This window comes from Panthera pardus, unplaced genomic scaffold (genome assembly GCF_024362965.1).
Source record: "Panthera pardus isolate Hobbes unplaced genomic scaffold, ASM2436296v1 HiC_scaffold_24, whole genome shotgun sequence".
NCBI lineage: Eukaryota > Metazoa > Chordata > Mammalia > Carnivora > Felidae > Panthera > Panthera pardus.
The window spans coordinates 41858794-41873047 of record NW_026526810.1 but is presented as its reverse complement, the minus strand read 5'-3'; the positions used below and the strand labels follow the sequence as shown (position 1 = coordinate 41873047).

Sequence of the window (14254 nt, the reverse complement as noted above, 5' to 3'; positions counted from 1 at the left end):
GGATCTGTATAAAGTATAACAAAACTTACAGTAACTAATGCAAAATTGTCATGAAGCCTTGGGAATTAATACAGTGCTTACAGAGGATTTATTCTTGGACACATTTTTGTTAACAACATCTCCTAACCCATCTGTGCTTCTACAATGAGGCTTCTAATGATAAAGTCCTATGACTTTTCCACTTGCTCCTGTATTATACAAAACTGTGTTGTTGTTTTTCTGCCTGATTCCAGTTCAATTTAAACACTGATTAAATGGGAAATAAAATACTGTGTTGAAAGTATTGATGAAATCATCAAAAACTGGCACTTACCCATGGAAACAAATCATCTACTAATGAATTAATTGTATGCTTTATTTAGGGGTGAGAACGTTTGATGTGATCAAATGAAGTGCATACACATTCTTAGGCCCTCAACAAGCGGTTATGTTACAAGAACGATAAACTAATTTCAAGACGCTTTTTATAGCATGTAGGCTCTAGTTGGAAAATAAGGAGTCCAGTGAAAGAGAAAACACATGCTCTACCTTGCCTACTTGATAATACTTGTCCTGCTAAGGTAATATGACTTTTAATTAAAAAGAATGGAGACAGTTAATTCCCTGGTGCATAAAACATGCACATTCAAAGTAATAAAAATCTTGAGAAAGTTTCTGAAAAGATCACAATAGCTTTCCACAAACCAGCATGCCACTGGCCCTGGGTTCTTTGTAGATAAAATTCGAGCATTTCTTAGGTATTTTATGGTCAATCTTTATTTCCATGGTGGGCTAACAAAGAGGTGGCTAAATTAGTAAGCCCATTTAGATCCTTAAATATATATTAAAACAAAAAGAGACCATTAACCATACCCCAGCTTTTCTGGACATGAGCCTAGATTGGATATGCCAGAGTAGAGTTATGAAAGTTGAGGCATTCACTGTGCGCACCCTCATTTTTCTGGGACCTGTGCTGAGGGATGACAGACTCCTCTGACTTAGAACATAACCCATGGATTCTAAGAACATGCTATTAAAAACACAAAACAGATAAATTCCCTGGATGGACAAAGCCCATTATTAAAGCAGGCGAGTATATCAACCCTTGTAGTGGGAATAAACCAGGACCAAACATAACCTGGGTCCATCAGAATCAAGGCCTCACAGATATAGGCAGCCAGGTGTGCACAAGCCAGAAGAACAATTAGAAATAACAAAAATACCCTAATTTTTAAAGAAAAGCATCCCCAGGCAGAGATAATAAATCCAAACTTCATCACATTTTAGAATACTTTGTTTTCTAATTATAAAATTAATACATTCTCATTGAAAGCAAAATCCAAAGAAACAAAATAACATTTAAAAACATCCATGACCTCGGGCGCCTGGGTGGCTCAGTCGGTTGAGCGTCCGACTTCGGCTCAGGTCATGATCTCACAGTCTGTGAGTTCGAGCCCCGCATGGGTCTCTGTGCTGATGGCTCAGAGCCTGGAGCCTGCTTCGGATTCGGTGTCTCCCTCTCTCTCTGACCCTCCCCCGCTCATGCTCTGTCTCTCTCTCTCTCTCTCTCTCTGTCAAAAATAAATAAAACATTAAAAACAATTAAAAAAAAAAAAAAACATCCATGACCCTATTTATCCAAAAGGTACTTGTTCTTTAAATGCTGTATATAATTAAAAGCACAGTTTCTCAACTTGAGCACTATTGTCATTTTGGACCATATAATTCTTTGTTGGGGGTACTGGTCCTATGCATTGTAAGATGTTCATCAGGATCTTGGCCTCTACTCACCAGATACTGGCAGCACCACCCCAGTGTGGCAGTCAAGTGTCTCCAGGCATTGATAAATGTTCCCTGAGAGGCCAAGTAGCCCCCAGTTCAGAACTACTTTTAGGAGAATCACATAAAATTGTGAAATCAGCAACTTTCACTTAATATATTGTAAGCATCTTTCTGTGTAATTAGAAACATTTCTGTAGCATCCTTTTTAATGGCTTCAGAATAGTCTATTACATGATGTACTATAATTTATTCAACTGAGATTTAATTGATTCAATTAGTCCTTGTTTCCAATGTTGTGCTATAATATGATGAAGGTCTTTGCACATACATATTTTGTCACATAACTATTTCCTTAGAATATATTTCTTAAGATTTTTGGGTCAAGGTTTTTTAATTTGATTTTTTCAACTTCATTTTAAAATTTTTGACACACCTTTGCCTCATTTTGTTTGAGATGAGTGTCAGCCTTTACCTGGGACACTTTTTCCCACCCAACTTCATGAGTATAGGGATTGATTTCCATCTATTCACTACAATACACACACAGTGCCCTGAACAGTGTCCAACACATAGTACTAGCTCAATATTTTTTAAATAGATAAGTGAAAGAATGGCAGTTAAAACTTCAAACACCATGTAAATTACTAGTTTTGAAAATTACGTTGTCCAAAAAGAGCAAATTTGAGGTTTATCCTTAAATAACAAATAAGTGATAGGTGTATTTTGGCTTCAGAGAAGAAGGAAGAATATTAAGAAGAGGCGGATTAAAAGTCCAAGACTTGAACCCTTTACAGATCCAAGTTTACAGTGGGAGAGAAAAGCTTTTTGGTGGAGGTAGGGAAGTAATGAATTATTTATTGAATCCCCCCTAGTTCTGGATGTTCTTTAGAAGACTGTTCACTGCCTTCATGACTATACAGCTTCCTTCCTGGGAAGGAAAAAAAAAAAAAAAAAAAAAAAGACAAACTGGTTTCCTTAAATATTTTCCTAAGACTAAGAAACTTGGAAAATGTTACTTTAACTAAATATTTGTCTTGTGATGGAAACATTCCAAAATAAGATAGAAGAGTTAATCTGAATTAATACCCTGTACTTGTTTGTATCTAATTAGTGGATCTTGAACCCCAAAACCATTGGAGAAAAAACAAATCTAGTTATGAAAGCATAAAAACTGTTTCAAGTAATAGTCCATTTTGCAGCTATGTCCACCCACAGATGGTATAATAAACTTCTCTTAGAATAAAAACCCCTCAAGGTGCCTGGGTGGCTCAATGGATTAAGTATCTGACTTTGGTTCAGGTCATGGTCGTGGTTGGTGGGTTTGAGCCCTTCTTTGGGCTCTGTGCTGACAGTGCGGAGCCTGCTTGAGATTCTCTCTCCCTCTCTCTCTGCCCCCGCCATGCTTGCTCTCTCTCAAAATAAATTTTTAAAAAATTTACAATAAAAATCCCAACTCTCTCCACTTTTACATCCCCTTCTCTTTGAAGTAGGTGAGTTTTATTCTTTGTGATAAGCTACACCATGACAGAAGCACAAATAGAAGGGCAAGAATATGGTGTGTGCCTCATTTAAGATTCAAGGAGTCCTAGCCAAGATGTTCATAATTGGGAGAAGTAAAGAAGATAAAATATGTACATCCTGGCAAATGGACCATACCATATTCACTGCTTTATTCCAAGGTCACATTGGTCTAACAGGATATTGATCAAACTCAGTAAAAAAAAAAAACAAAAAACAAAAACCTAAGATGATTGTTGTTATACTCTAATTGGTGTAAAAACTTATGTAATTTTTCAAGTACATACATTTCTTAACTGTTGATGAACTTATACAAACATCATGCTAAGAAATACCTCTTATTTTGGAGACCTTTGCATTAATTGCCTAAACAAAGAATCCTAGATGTTATAGATGGTAGTTCTCAACTTTGAGAACATTAATATCACCTGGTAGTCTTTTTTTTTTTTTTTATAGCTGGTGAGTTATAATTAACAAAATTGTAATATATTTAAAGGGTACAACCTAATAGATTTGATACATGTATACACTGTGAAGACTCCCACCCCCCCATGGAATTATTTATCCTGTTTTGTGTGTGAAAACATTTTAAGTACTACTCTTCTAGCAAATTTCAATTAAATAGGGTTATCAACTATAGTCACCATGTTTTACATTAGACTCTCAGAAATTACTCATCTTAAAACTGAAACTTTGTACTTTTTGACAGACTTTAACCTATTTCCACCCCACCCCACCCCACTCCCACCCCAGCAACCAATTTTCTACTCTGTTTCTAGGAGTTGAAACTTTTTGTATTCCCTTACTGTTAATATTAGATTCCACATATAAGTGATACCATGCAATATTTCTCTTTCTTAGTCTGCTAATTTGACTTAGCATAATGTCCTTCAGGTCCATCCATGTCGTCACAAATGTCAATACTTCCTCCTTTTTATGGCTGAATAACAACACAGTGTATATAGATACATGGTTACGTTTTCTTTATGGAATTTCTCTATGGATAAATTTTCTTTATTCATTCATCATCCATCAGTGGACACTCAGGTTGCTTCCATGTCATGGCTATTGTAAATAATGCTTCAATGAACATGAGAGTAGGTATCTCTTCAACATAATGACTTTATTTCCTTTGGTATAGACCCAGAAGTAGAATTACTGGATCACATGATAGCTCTATTTTTACTTTTTTGAGAAACCTCCATAATGTTTTCCATAGAGACTGCACCAATTTACATTGCTACCAACAACAGTTGCCTTTACTCCACACCTTCGCTGGCATTTATTATCTCTTTTCTTTTTTTAGAAGAGCCATCCCAGTTGGCGTGAACTGATACCTCATTGTAGTTGTGATTTGCAGTTCCATGATGAGTAGTGATTTGAGCATCTCATCATGTTCCTGTTGGCCACCTGTATATCTTCTGTTGAGAAATGTCTATTCAAGTCCTCTGCCCATTTCTTAATCAGATTTTTTTCCATTGAGTAGTATGATTTCTTTATATATTTTGGATATTAACCCCTTATCTGATACATGATATACAAATATTTTCTTCTTTTCAATAGGTTGCCTTTTCATTTTGCTTATGGTTTCCTTTGCTGTGCAGGAGATTTATACTTTGATATACTCCTGCTTGTTTTATTATTGGTAAAATAATACCAATCAGTATTGGGTGATTGCTTTGGGTGTCAAATCCAAAGAATCATCACCAAGTCCAGAAGCTTACCGCCTATGTTTTCTTCTAGGAGTTGTATGTTTCTGCATCTCTTGTTCAGACATTGAATTCATTTTGAGTTGATTTTTGTATGGAGTGTAAGACAATGGTCCAGTTTCATTTTTTGCAATGTGGCTGTCAAGTTTTCCCAACACCATTTATTGAAGAGACTGTCTTTTTCCTAGTGTATATCCTTGGCTCCTTTGTGAAAAATTAATTGACCACACAAGCACAGGTTTATTTCTGGGCTCTCTATTCTGTTCCACTGATCTATATGGCTTTTTTTTTTTTTTCAATACCGTACTGTTTTGATTACTATAACTTAGTAATATAATTTGAAATCAGAGCATAATGTCTCTACCTTTATTCTTTATTCTCAGGATTTTTTTGATTATCCAAGTATTTTAAAAAATATTTAAATATTTTAGGATAGTTTATTCTATTTCCATGGAAAAATGCATTGGAATTTTGACAGGGATTGCATTGAATCTATAGACTGCTTTTGTTAAATTAACATTTTAACAATATTATTCCAATCTGTGACTATGTAATATTTTCCTATTTACTTAGGTCTTTTTAATTTCTTCATTCAACGTCTTATAGATTTCAGTGTACAGGTTTTTAATCCATTTTAAGTTTATTTTTAGGTACTTTAACCTTTTTGATGCAATTGTTTTCCTTCTGTGACTTCATTATTAGTGTATAGAAACACAACTAATTTGTATACTAATTTTGTTTTCTGCAAATTTATTGAATTCATTTATTATACCAGTGTTTTGGTGGAGCCTTTAGAGTTTTCCCTATGTTCCATGTCATCTAAAAATGGTGACAGTTTTAATTCTTCCTTTCCAATTTGGATGCCTTTTATTTCTTTGCCTTGCTTAATCACAGGCTAGGACTTATAGAAGCATGTTGAATAAATGAGGTGACAGCAGACATCTGTCTTGTTCCTAATCTTAGAGAAAAAGCTTTGAGCTTTTCGGTGCTCAGTATGTTGTTAGCTGTACACTTGTCATATATGGCCTTTATTATATTGATGTACTTGCCCTCTGTACCCAGTTTGTTGAAAGTTTTGTCTTAAATGGATGTAAAATTTTGCCAAATGCTTTTTCTGCATCTATAGAGATGATCGTACAATCTTAATCCTTCGTTTTAGTAATGTGGTGTAAGCATTTACTGATTTATGGATAATGAACCATTTCTACATGTTTGGGATAAATTCCATTTGATCACAACATATAAACCTCTTAATATATTATTGAATTCAGCTTGCTAATACTTTATTGAGGATTTGTATGTCTATGATCATTAGAATTATTGGCCTATGATTTTCTTTTCTCCTGGTGTCCTTGTTGGCTTTTGTATCAGGGTAATGCTGGCCTCATAAAATGAATTTAGGAGTGTTCCCTCTTCGTTTTTTATTAGAGCTTAAGAAAAATTAGTATTCTTTAAATGTTTGGTAGAATTTAGCAGTAAAAATATCTGTTTCTGGGCTTCCTTGTGTCAGGATTTTAATTACTAAATTAGTCTCTTTACTCACTATTGGTCAGTTCAGATTTTCAGTTTCTTCATCATCAGTTTTCATAGGTTGTGTGTTTCTAGAAACTCACCCATTTTCTGTAGGTTATCCAGTTTTTTTGGTAGATATTTGTTTATAGTATCTTTTATAATATTTCATATTTGGTGGTTTCTGTGTGTTACTGCATCTTTCATTTCTGATGTTGTTTGTGTATTCTCTCGTGTTTTCTTAGTCTAGCTAAAGGTTTGTCAGTGTATCTTTTCAAAACACCAGCTCTCTGTTTCACCTCTTTTGTTGTTTTTCTGATCTCTATTTCATTTATTTTTTCTATGATCTTTGTTTCCTTCCTTCTGCTAACTTTTGGTTTTGTTTGTTCTTTTTCTGGTTCCTTCAGGTATAAAGTTAGGTTGAGACCTTTGTTGTTTCATGATATAGGATTTACCACATTGAACTTCTCTCTTAGAAGAGCTTCATGCTGCATTCCATTAGTTTTGATATGTTGTATTTACATTTTTATTTGTCTCTGGTATTTTTGTTTGTTTTCTTTCTGCTTTCTTCTTGGGCATATTCATTGTTCAGTAGCCTGCTATTTAATCTCCACATATGAATTTTTCCAGTTCACTTGCTGTAATTGATTTCTAGTTTCATACCATTGTGGTCAGAAAACATGTTTTGTCTTTCTATTCCTGAAATCATTACACTTATATGTTCACTAATCGATTTAAATTTTAAAAATATATTTTTGATCTGATTTCAGTCTAAAATTTATAAGACTTGTTTTGTGGGGAATCTGGGTGGCTCGGTTAAGTGTCTGACTTTGGCCCAGGTCATGATCTCATGGTTGGTGAGTTCGAGTCCCTCATTGTGCTCTGTTTGTGTTGACAGTGTAGAACCTTGGGATTCTTTCTCTTTCCTTCTCCCTCTCTCTCTGCTCCTCACTTGTGCTGTCTCTCCCTATCAAAATAAATAAATTAATAAACTTTAAAAGCAAGACTTGTTTTGTGGCATAACCTATATATTTCCTGTAGAATCTTCTATGTGCACTTGAGAAAAAATTTGTATTCTGTTGCTTTTGAATGGAATGTTCTGTGGAAGTCCATCTGATCTAATGTGTTGTTTAAGGCCAATGTTTCCCTATTAATGTTCTGTCTGATCTATCCATTGGTGAAAGTCCCCTAGTATTACTGTATTGCTATCTATTTTTCTCTTTAGCTCTCCTTATATTTGCTTGATTTATTTAGGTGCTCCTATGTTGGACAATTAGATACTTCAAATGTTATATCCCCTTGGATTGACTAGATAAACATTATATAATGATTTTCTTTGTGTCATATAACAGTGTTTATCTCTAAGCCTATTTAGTCTGACTATAAGTATAGCTACCCCAGCTTTCTCTTGGTTTGTTTGTATAGGATATCTTTTACCATCCTTTGACTTATAGTCCATGTGTGTCTTTACATCTGAAGTGAGTCTCGTCTTGTTTGGATGGGTCTTGTTTTTTATCCATTCAGCCCATCTATGTCTTTTGATTAGAGATATATTTTTTCCCCCGGTTCCACCTCACAAGCCCCCTCATTCTTCGCTTTCAGGTTCCTTTCCACTCCACCGCGATAAGCAAGGGAGAAGGCCTCCTTAAACTCAGGGTTTTCGCCAAAAAAGCCGGGCATTTTTTTTTTTTTTTTTTTTAGCATCGCAATAAAATTTATAATAATAATAATGTTTTCTACATGACAGCAAAGAGCTCAAAATAATTATATTCTCATTCATTACACAGAAGGCCAAAATGCTTGTAAACACATGCATATTATATTAGCAAACATTTCCATATAGATTTCAGTGCAAATCCATAGCCTCTCTTCCAGCTAGGAGTATGTTAAAATATAGAGGAGCTTACACTTTTAGACAAATGATATGAAATAACTGCACATATTAGGAAGATACTAATATCTGTTAATTCAAATAAGTTTGCTGCTCCCCTCCTCTCTTCCCCTTCTAGTGTCCCTATAATGTTACTGTTAGGGTGGTGTTGCTGAGTTACCTTAACCTATTCTCATTTTCTTAATTGTTCAGCTTGTTTGCTTTCCATTACCAAATCACTGATCCATTCTTCTGTATCCTCTAATCTGCTCTGAATTTCCTCTAGTATATTTATTTCCATTACTGAATTCTTCATCTCTGATTCTTTCTTATATTTTCTCTTTGTTGAAGTTCTTATTGAGCTCATCTACTGTTTTCTTGAGTCCAGTATCTATATGACCATTACTTTGAAACAGAGATGAGCAATATGCCATATCAAGAATTCATTTGGCTCCCTTGCTGTGACTTTGTCTTGTTCCTTCATTTGGGACATATTCTCGGTCTCATTTTGTCTGTTTCTATGTATTAGGGAGATCAGCTATGTCTCCTGGTCTTGAAAGTAGTGACCTTGTGTAGAAGTCCTCTGGTTCCTAGTAGCACAATCCTCTTTAGTTACCGGGACCAGCACTCCGGGGATGTCTTCTATATGGGCTGCATGTTCCCTAGTGTTGTGGCTAAAGCGTCTGACTTCAGCCCAGACTGCTGCAAGGACCTGTTTGCCTGATGTGGGTGCACTCATCAGTTTGGGCACTGGGCAGGGTTTGGTCCCTATGCTGTTGAGAGCCCCGAATGAGGTGGCCATGGGCTTGTAGGTAGGTTGGGCTGCCATTCAGGCTACGTGTCTGCAGTTAGCCTCTCTGCCACAGTTCTGGGGCACTGAATGGCAGGACTTATTTTCTCCACAGCAAGCTAGGAGGCTCAGCTCCTGGAATAGCAGGCACATGGGTGTGTGAGGTTGGTTCTCCCTCTCCCCAAGGCAGGAGTCCCTTGGAGTAGTGCCAGCCTCTGCCAGGGCTGCCTGCAAGATAAGGCAGACAGAGCAGGAGCTACTTCAGGATTATTCAAAATATATTTGTCTGTTTTCATTTTCATTGACAATGTTGATTTCTGCATCTTAGGTAAAATAGCCACATCTCTCAATCTTGACAGAGTATCCTTATGTAGGAGATGAACATCTATCAGCCTCACCTCGGATGCTTTCCTAATTGTCCAAGCTCCTTTCTTCCTTGTTGGTAGCCTCCAGCTGAAGCGGGACCAGAACCTATCCCAGTGTGTCCCAGAGTGAAGATCTCAGTCATTCCTTAGATGCAGGCTGATGAGAAGTCAGACCCTCAGGCAATAGATGAGCAATATGTGATTAAGCCCCTTCCAGGGAGACATTGGGAGCCGGGCATTTTTGCCTGCTTCCTCTACTCTGGGCCCACATGTATGTATAGCTGCAAGTGACTACTCCTGTGCCTGTGAAACTTGAGAATGCAAGTCGCAATACTAGTTGATCCATGGGCAGGTCACTTGGACAGCAGTGCAAAAGCTGGGGCACAAATATGTGTACAAGTTTCTTCCACAATGACATTAGCAACTTTGGGCTGTGGGGAGACAACAGGAGAGGTGTCCACCAGTTTCCTAGATGTGTGTTAAAGGAGAAGTCTGACCGGCAGTCAGCAGTTTTCAAAGTATGCAGATGGGTCCCCTTTTAGTTAAAAAAACAAAAAACAAAAACGGGGAGATGGAGTGGGGGGCACCTGGGTGGATAAGTTGGTTGAGCATTGACTCTAGATTTCAGCTCATCATGATCCCAGCCAAGTTCATGGGATAGAGACCTACGTCAGGTTCCACACTGAGTGTGAATCTTGGTTAAGATTCTCAGTCTCCCTCACCCCTCTCCTCGGCTCATTCTCTATAATTAAATAAAAATCAAAAATTTGAATATGGGTAATTCTGCCTGCTCCCTTTATACTGGGCCCAGGAAGGGCAGCCCTTGTTAAGTGTTCACATACCAGTAACTACTCTTTTGTTTGCTACAGTCTTGTACCCAAGTGTCACTGGTGTTCAGTGCTAGGTGTTGTGGGGACCTGTCCCTTGGGTGAGCGTCTTAAAAGCTAGGGCACCAGATGTGCATTCCAAACCCTTCACTCCTCAGGGAGAAGATAGGAGTTGTGGAGTTATTTCCTCGTTGCATGGTCTTGGACCAGGTTTACTGGAAATGTGTCTCAGCCTTTCCTACTCATTTCAATGTGGCCATTTCCTCATTCAGCTAAGGTATAAGTCACCTAGCTAGTTTCTGGATTTTCTTCACTAGTAACTGCTCTGTATGTAACTATACATTGTGTGTGCATGGGAGTAAGAAAGTTGAAGAGGCTACTATGGTGTTGTTATTGGTCAACCCTTAACTTGGTAGCTTTTTAAAAAATACCAATGTCTGGGCCTAATCCCAGAGATTCTCATTTAATTGGCCTGGGACAGGGCTCTGGCATTGTTAATTTTATGGCTGGCCCATATAATTCTAATGTGCCAACAAGTTTAAGACCCACTCTCTGCATGCTACTATAGCTGTCCTTTAACAGATTTGACCCAAACCTTCCTGGATGCCTAATCTCTAGTGGGGATTTCCCATCTAACCAAAGGAAGTAAAATCACTTGATAGGACCCACGTTATTTCTGAGATTCCACTTAAAAGTGGGAATGACATGTTACCATGTATGCTGTATATTTTGAGAAGATGATCTGAAGATTTTTTTCCCTTTCAGTTGTTAAGACAGCTCAAATAGCCTCCTGGGTATCTTCAAAAGCCACCTCTCACCTCAAATGAACCCTGAAGCTTATCAGCATCATAACTTTCAGTCCCTAGGACTGTTGGCAATAATCCCAACAGTCCTGGAGAATTTTAAGAACTGGCAGAAGAATAAATACCTATTAAATTTTCAAAGTCCTATAAACTGTAACTAGATGAAGACAATTCCCAATGATTCAAATTTCTCAAATATAACATAAACTAATTATTTTGTTGCTAAATGAGGCAAACAATGCCTCATACACAGCAGACACAAACATTTCAAAACCTAATTGATGAACACTGAAATCGCTCATAAATAAAAGCAGGTGTTGGTAAAATTTCAAATTTTTTAGATAGGATTAGCATACATTTCAGGGCCAGGTGAATATTTCCTTCAATAATTAGAAATTACACTAATTACAGGCATTACTATCCTAATTTACTTTAAGACAATAAATTTCAAAAACATTTCATTAGATTTGCTGTCTTAATTACACTCAAGCTGGGACAAATGATCACCTGTCAGCCCTACACACAAAAAAATTAAACTCCATAAAAACCTATCCAGTTCTCCAGAACCCCTTCTCTTACTTGACAGATTTTTTGTTTCCCTTGAATGAGTAAACATATATTGAGCACCAACCATGTGCCAGGCATCATACTAGATGCTATTCAGAATACCAGCAGGTGACTGACTCAGTCAGACTGAGCTTAATTCTAAGTTCTGCTAGTTGTTAGTGACATGGATCACACTATTCAATCTCTCATAACCTCAGGTTCCTCATCTGCAAAATGAGGACAGACTTAAAGGGTTGTGAATATTCTAAGATAAATGCAATGTACCTGTCGGTAATAACTGGCACTAGATTCTCACAACTCTGGAACTAGGTAGTACTACATGTTTGTAAATGTGAGAACAATGGTATTGAGAGGTTATTACCTGCATATGTTCTCCTTTGAGATGTTTTTCCCTACACAATTTTTATTTCCGTTGTCTATTCTTCTAATGTATTTTCTGGTAGTTCTTCTTGTGTACATTCTAAGAAATGGGGGAAACTGTATTAGTACAAAGTCAAAAGCTAATAGCCGTGGTGTTTTGGCAGCATTAAGAATCTGAGGGCTGAAGAGAAACTCAGTGAACCATGCAATGTAAACACCTAAAATTTAACAAATAGGAGTATGTTGTACTATGCTTCTGAATGGCAAATTCTTTGAATCAAGTAAACTGCCTTTAATACTTGCTCACTCCCTCCCTGTACTGCATTCCTTGCTATCAGAAGAGGAAATATGGAAGTCTCATTAGATGCACACTAGAAAACTGTGTGGAATAACTGACTAGAATGGCGTACTTTTCACTGGTGTTCCTAAGAGGCCACAGCTTGCCACCAAACTAAACATATTAGCACTTTACTGTAATAGACTAAAGCAAGTATTTAAAAGCTGTCATTCTGAAAACTGAGTTCCTCAAAATACTAAAGAGCCTGTCTCTTTTATTTTTTGTTTGGTTAACAGTACTTTGGAACAGTACTCGAGGTATTAATAGATTCTTCCCAATTCATTGTCCTTATTTATGTTTTTATACTCTATGACTGCCATAACAATAACAGCTTATGTTCAGTCCTTCGTAGGATTTCCTGACATGGGAATGCTCCAGCCAAACCCAGAAATGCAGGTTGATCTATCGCCACTAAAGAAGTAGACCTAAGCAAAATCTGGTGTGCCACCCAAGGCAAACACTGCTCTTAAGCAAGTCTTCCTAACAGATTTGATTAATGCTGAAGTCACAGAATGCTTCCTTTCTTAATGCAGCTCACTGCTGGTAATTTATCTTTTGTATCTTTGAAGTTACTGGTTATTTAAAAAAACAAAAAACAAAAAAACCGTCCAGTAAACCTAGCATGTAGCTACACACTAATTTTCCACTTAGTCACAATTATCAAGCATCTTCCAGGCACCAGGTACTTAATATGTGCCTGGGATAAGATAGAAATCATCCCTGGACCCTTGGAGATTATGATAAAATGAGCTGCCTGGATTTGCTGAACAGGATGGAGATGTCTATTAGTCAAGACTTTATCACAAATGTTGAAAAGGAATCTATTAGCAAGATCAAAGGGCAGCCACAAAACTAGAGGTTACAGAATGAGATACAGTAACTGATACCTTAGGGAAGGTTACGAAGCACAAATATCACCTTCAATCCCTATATGATGGATTCAGTTAAGTTATAAAAGCCAAGGAAAATTTTGGAGCAGGACAGCTTAAGCCAAAGGCTCACCAGTGGCACCAGAAAGTAGAGATTCTTACATTCAGAACATGAGAATATATTCTTAAAAAGTCACTTCTTCACAAAGAAATTCAACTGACCAAAAAATTCAAATCAACGTAAGGCTGATACTCAAAACAAAAACATGCAGGGCAAAATGTGTGAGTTATATTTTCAATTCTGTTATATGTATAAAAAAAAAGAATACAGAAAGAATTTTCCAAAAGCAAAAGACTTTGAAACTGTGTTCTCTTTTTTGATAGTGACTTTTCCCCCTTATCTTTTGAACACTTTTAATTCAGCAGGCTACTGTGCTAATTTTTACCAGGTAGCATTCATTCAATATTATAATGTATACTACACATCTGTATAATTAAAGTCTGATTTTTTTCAATCTCCTTTTAAAATGTAAGAAGGATTAGTGGGGGGGATAAACTGTCTTACATAAATTAACCCTTGATATTATGGGTGACAATTCACTGTTTAAATCATGAGCTGACAAATCGGAAATGGATTTCCCCCTCCCAATCTTCCTAACAGAACGGGGAATAAGATGCTCTAAATAACTGATTTTTCTAGGTGAAATTAAAAGTTAAAATTAACATTTTAAGCCCTACATAACTCTGCCTTTGTGGACTAAGTGCACTGTACCCAATTTAATGACAGCTATCCCCAAACCCTAATACCCTCCACCTTTCTCCCAAGGCAAAGCCCATTGCCTGTAAGTTTTGTGTGGTCACAAAGCCAATCCTAACAGCTAAGAATTCAATACTACCTATTATGGGAGTGGCCTTGAAATGATTATTTTGCATATATTACCTGGATCCTCATAAAAAATCCTGTAGTCA

The 14254-nt window shown here is 36.8% G+C and overlaps 1 long non-coding RNA gene across 1 annotated transcript; it reads right to left on the bottom strand.

The window, feature by feature from the left end:
• Positions 1-341: 341 nt before the first annotated feature.
• On the bottom strand, positions 342-3481 carry LOC109262959 (uncharacterized). Its single transcript, XR_002078028.2, has 2 exons — positions 1609-3481; positions 342-1355 (listed from the first exon to the last, which is right to left on the bottom strand). It is a non-coding gene; the product is annotated as an uncharacterized LOC109262959 (long non-coding RNA).
• Positions 3482-14254: the final 10773 nt, after the last annotated feature.